Source organism: Lathyrus oleraceus, chromosome 6 (assembly GCF_024323335.1).
Source record: "Lathyrus oleraceus cultivar Zhongwan6 chromosome 6, CAAS_Psat_ZW6_1.0, whole genome shotgun sequence".
In the NCBI taxonomy this organism is placed as follows: Eukaryota; Viridiplantae; Streptophyta; class Magnoliopsida; order Fabales; family Fabaceae; genus Lathyrus; species Lathyrus oleraceus.
In genome coordinates, this window is record NC_066584.1 from 277,679,096 (window position 1) to 277,690,332 (window position 11,237).

At 35.4% G+C, this 11,237-nt stretch overlaps 1 long non-coding RNA gene across 1 annotated transcript; it reads left to right on the forward strand.

Annotated features, from left to right (window-relative positions):
• The first annotated feature begins 4,245 nt into the window (after positions 1-4,245).
• On the forward strand, positions 4,246-5,463 carry LOC127097521 (uncharacterized). The gene is made up of 3 exons (XR_007793057.1): positions 4,246-4,307; positions 4,985-5,207; positions 5,372-5,463. It is a non-coding gene; the product is annotated as an uncharacterized LOC127097521 (long non-coding RNA).
• The last annotated feature ends 5,774 nt before the right edge of the window (positions 5,464-11,237 follow it).

An 11,237-nucleotide genomic window follows, 5' to 3' on the forward strand; every position in this document is an offset into this window, starting at 1 on the left:
GATGGCTTCCTTAACTCTTTCAAGTCGGGACATCTGAAACTGTACTTCTTAGTGTTCCTTCGTCCATAATCCATGGTCTGAAAATATTTGCAAATAACACCTCAGTTCCTTGAAATTTTTGTGTGATGAATGTTATGGTGCGCATGAATGCATGAATACAACAATCACAAATAAGGGATCACACACAAGGAAAAGAAACAAAGGTCAACGGATGAATCAAGTCATTGTAAAGATCAATCATCCATTTTGGTGGATTTTGGTTTACACCTTATCAACACCCAAGTTCCATTGATATTGATAAGACTTGATTGGATCAACCAAGAATCAATGGTTTGTTGTGAGTCACGAGCATAGAGTCTGGGTAAGAACCATCCCAAGGGAGTGAACTAAGGATAAAAACCTGTAGATCATGTTCTAAAAAGTTCCCAGGTCTTAATTCCATGGTCAATTTTGAGGTGGAAGTTTGGGAAATCAAACATATTTGAACATTTTCTAAGTCCCAAGTCAAATGTTCACTTCTTCCACCTTGAATAACTTTTCCTATGGACTTCAAATGAGCAAAGTTCCCTTATCAAAGTTGTAGATCTTTCAAAACTATTCAATTTGGTCACAAATTTGACATCATTTAGATTTGGCATGAGGGAGTTATGCATTTTAGAAGTTGAGGAAAATCACTTGTTCAATGGTATTGGCCCAAAATGACCTATAATGTTTCCTCTTGGCACATGCATTTACAAGTTAAATTTTCACTTCCTCCAAACATAAAAGTTTAAGTTTACATCTTGAACTTGATCATTCAATTTGAATGTCTTTCATCTCATAAAAATTGAGCAAGTTATGGTCTTGGGATGTTGACCTCCAAACTAGGGTTTAGACAAAATGACCTATAATATTTCACCATAACAAATGACTTTCCAAGTAAAACTAGCTCTTGACTTCAACATGAAATTTGTTTGGAATGTCATTTAGAGTAAAGTTTCTCTTAGAATCATTTTCATATGATAAACACTGTAGGAGATAGGGTCTAGGGAACCCTAGTTTTTACCACTTGACTTTCTCTGGTCAACCACCATGAACCAACTTGCTAGCTTGAGATTATCTTGGCTTCTGGGACTCATGGAGGATCATATATACATAATATGATGTCATGTGAAGTATCCCTTGAAAATTTTGATCAATTGTTGAAGAAGTCACACAAGATACCCAGATGAGTTAGGGTTTCGAAGGCAAACAAACTCCAAACTCTTAATGATTTGTTTATCAAAATAACATGTGAAGATCATGGTGTAGCAGTAAATTCATTACCATCAAGATATAGATAAGTTAGACGTTAATAAAACCAGAGTCGCCACCGCATTTTTATTGTTTCCAAGGGAAAAGTACGAACAAAACCCCAAAATAAGAAGTTTTCAAATCAAAACTTATAAAATGCCAGAGATTGCAGGTAAGGGGGTTGGTTACACAGAGGGAAGGTGTTAGCACCCAAAGTATCCTAGGTACCCCTAGGGAGCCGTTTTTTGTATGCATGTGTGTTTTTTGTACAAAATGATGTTTGCAATAAATAGAGTGGAGAGATGAGAAAAGAATTCATTAATTATATTTTTGTGTTTGACAAGACCTTCGGCCTTGTGCTTACGTACCAACACAGAAATGAGGGATCAAAACCTCGTAGTTCGTGGTATCAATTTCAAAGTGAGTGTATTACTTTTAACAAAACTTAAGTTTAAAAGGCACAAGGGCCTAAAATGGTTTGCATGAGTGTTAGTTCTTTTTGGCTTTTGAAAATTTAAGTCAAGTATAGTTAAGTTTATTTACAAATTTGATTAAGAAAAGAGTTTAAAAATTCAATGGCATAAGGCCAAAGTTTCTAATTTGCAATATAGTATAAGTTTAGAAAACAACAAACACAAGCAAAGAAGATTTTAAAAGGAGGGGGAGATTTTGAAATTAAAGAAGTGGGGAGGATTTGAAGATACTAATCCTAAGCATAAATTTAAAAGTTGAGAGTTGAAAAGATCTGACCAATGGGTTGCAATCCAATAGACAAGAATGTCATATAGAAACCCAAATCTCCCTTGGAATTTTGAATAAAGCAACAAACAATACACAAATAGAAAGTTGAAGAGCAAGGCATCAAATAAAGATATCCACATCCAAGCTTAGCAACTCCATGATCTTCTTCAAAATTTCCCATGTGTCGGATGAATTCAAAGATGGCATAAGTCATAGGTTCAAAATAACAGCTTCATAATGATCATGTTGCAGATGAACTCAAATGGATCTTCAAAGTTGTATCAGATGAATATTCTTCACAAGTACTTGGTTACATGAAAATTGGGAATGGCCAAGTCCTTTGCATAGGGAGTGTTGCCTAGATTCTAAGTCCAATAGTCTCAAATCAAACCAACAGTCTGCACGAGATGTTTTTTAGGGTTTTTTGTTATTATTATGTACATTTAGGTCAAAAGACCACACAATTAAACAAGTATATACAAACATAATCTATCACAGAATATGGTCCAAGTGGACAAAGTAAAAATGCCATAAAAGTAAACAATTTGAATGGTATGGATAATGGCAAGTGAATAAGGCTTAAAAATTAAAGTGCATTAAAAGTAAATGACTTGAAATTCAATGTTATTTGTTAGTGAATTAGAGGTTAGTGTTGCTTTTGCTTTGCTTTTGTTCAAGTTATTCTTTGGAGAACACTGAACCCACTTATCACAAGCATGAATCCTTGAACCAAGACATCTCCTAAAGGAAGGAAAAAAGGACAAGTTTCCACATAATACCATGAAAGAGGGGAGACTTACAATCTCACTAACTAGAATGCTATGCCTTTTGTGTCAAAATTTAGCGCTATGTTAAGCAATCGTAATTGGACTTATAAAGAAGTCACAACTATTTGAGGTCGGGCAATAGAATTTTGGTGTTAATGCATGTTAGAGACATAGTATAATGGACTATGCTCATGAAACATACCACACACAAAAAGAATATGCAAAGTGGGGGACCTAATCTCATCCATACTTATGTTGATTTTGTAATCAACTAGCCTTAGGATATAGAGATATCATAGGTCCATGACATGAATGGATAAAGAAGGGGAATGAGATGAAGAGGGAGGGGGAATGGATCAAACACAAATTGGTCAAACAAGGATTTTTACCAAAATTAAGATCATTCATTCATTTTGGCAGATGGAATGTACATTCCATCAATCCCCTAAATACAATGATCTTAACCTAGAAAAGTCAAATCAACCTTGACCAAGGCCCAACAACACAATTCAAACTCACAAAGTCAATTAAAATAGCTCCACACAATTAATTTAGCATTTAAATAATTAAAAATAATAAAAATCTGCATTAAATTAAATTATGGTTGGTCAATTCCCTAAAACCTCATCAAAACACCAAAGAAATGGCCATGAGATTTATCATAGGTCAAACAAGGTCAAAGGACCTTGGAGAAAAAATTTCAGAATTTTTCGAAACTTAAAAGTATTTTTATATAATTAAAAATATTCACAAAATCAATTAAATCATGAAAAATATTAATAATGATCCAAAAACACTACGCCAAAAAGTGCTTTTGGCAGCACCAAAAAGAAAGCGCTTTTTAAAAAAAGCGCTGTAATAGCTTGAAAAAAAATTCGCCTATGTAAAGAAAGCGCTTTTAAGGTAAAAGCGCTCTTATAGGTCTCCACTTATGAAAGCGCTTTTAAGGTAAAAGCGCTCTTATAGGTCTCAATCTCACATCTATGAGTTTCACACTTATGAAAGCGCTTTTAAGGTAAAAGCGCTCTTATAGGTCTCATGGGTTTCACACTTATGAAAGCGCTTTTAAGGTAAAAGCGCTCATATAGGTCTCAGTCTCACATCTATGAGTTTCACACTTATGAAAGCGCTTTTAAGGTAAAAGCGCTCTTATATGTCTCATGGGTTTCACACTTATGAAAGCGCTTTTGAGGTAAAAGCGCTCTTATAGGTCTCATGGGTTTCAGACTTATGAAAGCGCTTTTAAGGTAAAAGCGCTCTTATAGGTCTCAGTCTCACATCTATGAAAGCGCTTTCATGGTAAAAGCGCTCTCATAGGTCATTTATAAAAATTATAATAAATCTAATATTACAAAATCCCTGACTTTCAGAAATCCCTCTTTCACTCTCTCTCGTTCGAAGCTCTCGCTGCCCTGGAAAAAATTCCACAGAGTACCTGGAAATCTCAACGATAAACACTGCAAATTTGAAAGAGACTGCATTCGAAAGAGAAGGATTCAATACCTGGAAATCTCATTGCGTTTTAAGGTTAGGTTTTCGTGTCTTTCTGTTTTGCCCTAGAAGTCAAAGAATAGGTGGTCGATTTTGGTTTGAATGGACTTGCATTGCTACATTATGGGTTATTTATTTGTCAGTATCGATTATTAGAGTTTGTGACTATGTTTGCTTAATATTCTGTAACTTACCGAAAGTTTCATCTTGTTCTGATATAAATGATATTCTGTAACTTGCATCGCCATTGACTTAGAAATAATGTTGGGAGTTCTAATAGAATCAGTGCCTTTTCAACATTTGTTTAAATTTGCTGAGAAAGTAGGAAGGAATGAACTGATATGTTTGCACCATTGTATCCTCATATTCTAACTATTACTGAAATTTCAGAAAGTGATTTTGATGTTAAATGTTGGATACTCAAATGGAATAACTTTGTCTGCTACAGTGATATATGTGATATGGTTTCAAGAACTTAGAGCAATGTCTCATATTTTGGCAATCCTATTACATGTTGGTTTGAATGAACAGTTAAACTTCAAAATGTACATTCATATTTTGGCATAACTTTGTCTGCTACAGTCATATTTTGGCAATCCTATTTAATGTTGTAAAATGATGTTTTAATATTATGTGAATTTTTAAGATGGTCACTGTAGTGTAAAATGAACCCTGATGGACTATATGTACATTTTTCATGTGCTTGTCTGCAGGTTGTTGAGTATCGTGGTGAGCAAATAGGAGGTCTTGAGGATCTGAGGGAACCATATATGTTGTTTTCTTCCTTTATAGATAAATTCTTGCTTAGCTTTTATTACATGGTTTGCGTCTAATTGAAAACTTCACGTCTTTGCCCATTTCAGGTTCTTACAAAATCGGTACTGCGTCTGAATCTGTTAATGCAGCTTACATATTTTCTAGAAAAGATCTTTCTCGGTATGTCTTTCAGCTTAGATATTATACAAACCCAAAGCATGTGTTTAATCATTTAGTATCTAGAATGAATCATTATGTTCAATTATTCATGTTAAGCTAATGAATCAAGTTACCAAAATATGTTAGTTATGTATGTTGCTTTATTATTTGACCTTGATATGCAGGCCTGCTATACAGATTCCCTGCGCAAGCAAAGCTGTTGTAGCTGTCCGGTTCTGTCCTATATTTTTTAATCTCAAAGCGACAAACTCAGGTACTTGTGCACTTAGTATAGTTCTATTTACAACCAGTAACTATGTACAACCAGTTATATGTGGTACTGTTCCAATTAAACTGCCTGTGTGGGATGTATTCCGTCTTAAATCTATATGACCTCTTACTAGTAAAGATCATGAGTGGTGGCCTAGAGGTTCAAAGTGATTGGTCTGAGCTAATTAGACAGTTTTATATTATTTAGCTCTAATTATGCATTAGGAAGCAGTTATGATATTTGGAACTGTGTTTTGGTCGCAACAAGCTCTTGAGTTCTTGGAAAGGAGACAGACAAAAGACTCAAAATAGTGGGACTTAGACGAGTTTCACCCAATAAAAGAGTGTTAGAGTTGGTATTGTTAGCACTCCTTTTATTAATATTAGTCCACGTAGTTTAACTATTGATATACCGGTTCGTCCATTGACACACTAACCTTATATCCCCATCGAATTGATAATTTAATAAAATTGATAATGTGAATTGAATTTCTTGGTTCTTGAATTTCTTGGTTCTTACTTGTGAATTGAATTTCTTGAATGATCGATTACTTGGTTCTTGAATTGTTCATGTGCATCATATAAGTTTCTTGAATTGTTTTATACGTTATGACTTATCCTTGATGTTGTTTTATATGTACAGCGCTCATTCCCTGTGTTTCCGTGAGTTTGACCTTCTCGACGTTGCTGTTCGGTAAATCCGAGGTAAATTTCTTCCTCAAATTACTGGTACACTGTGATGAATTTGTCTGAAATTGCGTGAATATGTTGTGTTTTCTTGCTCCGTATTCATTCCGTGTATACTTTGGGTTTTGACAGAAACGCGTTATACCGTTTTGTACCCTAATTACTTTGCGTTAAAACCATGGATAAGACATGGATGTATTCCAATCGATTGTCGAAAGAGTACGAGAATGGGGTATTGAAATTTGTTAAGTTTGCTATTGCGCACGCCAAAGACCCCAATCGAATGACATGTCCTTGCTTGAGTTGTTGCTATGGGAGTCAGGTTGACGCGGTTCAGTTGGCATCGCATTTACTACGGTATGGAATTGATAGAAGTTATACATGTTGGAATTTGCATGGTGAGAAAAGTAACGAGAATGTTGAATCGGGGTATAATACGACCTATGCTTCAAACGACGATTGCACAGATACATATGATTATGATCGAGTCGAAGAGATTGCAGAAGCGCTTGAAGAAGATCTTAAGGACTGTCCCAAAATGTTCGAGAGGTTGGTAAGCGATGCAGAGAAACCGTTGTATAATGGTTGTACAAAATTCACAAGATTGTCTGCGTTATTAAAGTTGTACAACTTAAAGGCGGGCAATGGATGGTCGGATAAAAGTTTCACAGAGTTATTAGCTCTTATGAAAGATATACTACCAGAGGATAATGTTCTTCCCAATCGAACGTATGAGGCCAAAAAGATGTTGTGCTCTATTGGCATGAGCTATGATAAGATACATGCCTGTTCAAACGATTGCGTTTTGTTTCGAAACGAGTATGCATCGTTAAATGAGTGTCCTAAATGTGGTGCCCCTCGATATAAGAAAAAGTTGTCTCCAGCAAAAGTCTTATGGTATTTTCCTATAATTCCGAGATTTAGACGCATGTATCGTAGTGAAACCGATTCAAGACACTTGACTTGGCATGCAGATGAAAGAATTATTGATGGAAAGTTTCGACATCCGGCAGATTCACCCCAGTGGATGAAAATTGATAATGATTATCCTGAATTTGGAAAAGAAGCAAGAAACCTTCGCTTGGCATTGTCTACTGATGGAATGAACCCACATGGTATTCAAAGTATCTCGCATAGCACATGGCCTGTGATTCTTATGATTTATAACCTACCTCCATGGCTATGTATGAAGCGTAAGTACATGATGTTATCTATGTTAATTTCTGGGCCTAAACAACCAGGGAATGACATAGACGTATACTTGACACCCTTAATCGAAGATTTAAAGTTTTTGTGGGAGAACGGTGTGGAGGTTTATGATGGGTATAGGAAAAAAAGTTTCAACTTGAGGGCGATGTTGTTTGGAACAATTAATGATTTTCCAGCATACGGAAATCTATCAGGGTACAGCATTAAAGGTGAAAAAGCGTGTCCTGTTTGTGAAGACGGAACCGATACGATGCGATTGGACCTTTGTCATAAGAATGTCTTTCTCGGTCATCGTAGATTCTTAAATTCTAATCATCACTACCGTGGGTGGAGAAAAGCATTCAATGGAAATACAGAAGAAGGTAGAGCTCCAACAATGTTGACAGGTGATCAAATTTTTGAAAAGGTGAAGGACGTAAGTACTAAGTTTGGCAAGCCTTTTGCACATACACTTGTCAAGAGTGGGTGGAAGAAAAGGTCAATTTTTTTTGAACTGCCATATTGGAAGTCTTTGTATGTAAGACATTTCCTCGATGTTATGCATATTGAAAAAAATGTATTTGACAGTGTTATTGGTACGTTACTCAATATACAAGGAAAGTCTAAGGATGGCCTTAATGTAAGGAAGGACATGGTAAACATGGGAATGAGAACTGAATTGGGACCCGTGAAGAAAGGAAAACGAACATATCTACCACCTGCTGTTTACACTCTATCTAGAAAGGAGAAAAAAATATTGTGTAAGTTCCTAAGTGAAGTTAAAGTTCCAGAAGGCTACTCATCAGATATTAGAAGACTTGTGTCTATGAAAGACCTCAAGTTAAAGAGTTTAAAGACGCATGATTGCCATGTTATAATGGAACATTTTCTACCGATAAGTATACGTTCTATTCTGCCAGAAAAAGTAAGAAGCGCAATAACTAAATTGTGTTTTTTCTTCAAGTCAATTTGCAGTAAGATGATCGATCCTGCGATCTTACCAACATTGCAAAAAGAAATAGTTGTTACTTTGTGTGATCTTGAAAAGTATTTTCCTCCCTCGTTTTTTGACATAATGGTCCATCTAGTCGTTCATCTTGTGAAAGAGACACAATTGTGCGGACCAGCTTATATGAGATGGATGTACCCTGCTGAACGTTATATGAAAATATTAAAAGGGTATGTGAAAAACCGAAGTCGACCAGAGGGTTGTATTGCCGAACGATACATTGTTGAAGAAGCGGTTGAGTTTTGTACAGAATATTTGTCAAATGTTCAATCAATTGGACTCCCCAAATCTCATATTGTTGAAAAAAAAGAAGGTAAACAGCTAATTGGAAATAAAGTTGTGACAGTATCAAGGGTCGAACGAGATCAAGTGCATTTGTATGTTCTGCACAATGAGATTGAGGTTGAGCCGTATGTTGAAATGCACAAGGGTGTTCTTCGAGGTTTAAATCCGAATAGAAATGAGAATTGGATAGTACGAGAGCACAATCGAAGTTTCATACCATGGTTTAAGGAACATATTTATTCAAAGTATCGTTCAGATCCCGCTTCAATAACAGAAAGGTTGAGATGTTTAGCATATGGTCCAAGTTTGGTTGTGTTTTCTTATAGCGCATACGCAATTAATGGATACACATTTTATACCAAAGAACAAGATGATAAAAGTACTATGCAAAATAGTGGTGTCACCTTGGTAGCTGAAGCAATGCACATATCAAGTGTGAAGGACTTAAACCCGAAATTTGCAAATCTGTCATATTTTGGGGTTATCGAGCGCATTTTGGTGTTTGATTATGAGAAGTTTCAGATTCCTATATTTGGTTGCAAGTGGGTTGAAAATAATAATGGCATACGAGTGGATAAGTCAGGATTTTTGCAAGTTGATCTTAATAGGGTGGGTTACACAGATGAGCCTTTCATTCTAGCCTCTCAAGCTAAACAAGTATTCTATGTCACTGATCCGACAAGTACGAAATGGTCTATAGTGCTTTTATCTAACAAAGTAATTGATGAAAGAATTGGAGATCAAGGTGATATTGATGTTGAGATTGAATCTTTTACCATAAATGATCAAAATGAGAATGAATCATGTATTAGAAATGATCATAATGAGGGTATTTAGATCAATCCAACCGTCCGCGTTGTTAAAAGAAAAGTAGAACATATTCCTACCAAGAAAAGAAAGAGACGTTACTGAAAAAGGTAATAGTATAATTATAGCCTATGTCATTCAAGAAAATTTAATTATAGCCTATGTCATTTTATATTATTCAATATATATATGGATTATTGATTATGGATTTTTATATTTTTCATTTCATTTTTATATTTTTTCTTTATTACAGGTTAAATGGCTAGTGATCAAGAAAACTCACAAGATGCAAATGCTCCTGATGATACTTCAGAAAAAGAAATTACACGAGGCATCACTATTATGAAGAGTATCATTCGTGATAGAGATAAAGCAGTAACATATAATGTAAATTGGAATGCTGATAACCAACTAATTGGGTCTAATGCTGCAAAGTTGGCAAGCTACATTGGTACACTTGTTCGTATGCACATTCCAATCACTGCTACAAGATGGAGTAATAAAGAGTTGGGTAGCGCTAAAGATAAGATTTGGACTGAGATACTGGTACAATATATGATTGTTTATATTTTCTTTATATTGACGATAATGTGTTTAAATTACTTATACTAACACACTCTATTCCAATATTTTTTCGTAGAGGTCTTTTAACATTGAAGATACAACTATCCGAAAAAAGTATATACTTCAATTGGCCGGAAAAAGACACAGAGGGTGGAGAACGTTTTTAACAAACAAGTATCTTAAGGACAAAGAAAAAATTTTTGTTGAATATGATCCGGAATATCCAGTGAAGTATGCGATCTTCATTACAGAAGAAGAATGGGTTGCTTTTGTAGCCCAAAGAAGAGACGAAAATTTCAAGAAAGTGAGTGCCACAAATCGCAAGAGAGCGTCAAATCCCACGTATGCATACAAAAAAGGGCGTTTGGGATATGCACGCTTAGAGGAAAAAATTGTAAGTATACAAAAATGCTACGATCTTATTAATTGTCTCAATGTGTTATAATTGATTATCTTATTATTTGTGTCAATGCGTAGTTAGACGAGACGAAAAGTGACGCAACATCACTTCCGCCACATGTTTTGTGGAAAGAAGCTCGTGTGGGAAAGGATGGAACTGTTAGGGATGACGTTCAACATATTTATGATGAATGTGTAAGTAGAACATTGTGTCTTTAATTAAATCAAAAGTTTAATAATATATAATTAATTTTTTTATCTCCACTAATAATTTCCGATATGTAAATGAATTTCAGGAGACCCTATCTCAATCGATAAGCACAGCTGAGGACCAGGAGAACAGGAGCGTACTTAGTAGAGCACTAAATGTTCCTGAGTATCCCGGTCGGGTGAGGGGTAAAGGCCATGGTTGTACTCCAACTTCCTTGTATAAGAATCCAAGGAGAAGAAATCCTAGCAATCAAGAAGTGATGGAGACGTTGCAGGCATTACAAGCGCAAGTTCTTCAATTGCAAAAGGATAATGAGAGATATAGGTGTATGGAAAAGTGCAGTTCACAGTTGAAAGAAACTAGTGAGAAAGCCAGTATCAATTGTCAAAATAAATTTCCCGAGGTAATTATATATGTTATTTTGAAATTAAAATAGCACATTTATGTTAATTGAAATATATACACATTAAAAGTAACATATTTATTATTGGTTTAGGGCATTTCATCTTGTCAGCTATACTTATCGTCACCGACTTATCGCCTAGTTGGCAAGGGAAAAGTGCACAACACTTCGGGAGATTTACTTCACCATAGACCGCTCCCGGATGGACACCTTAAAGCATCGGTTGAT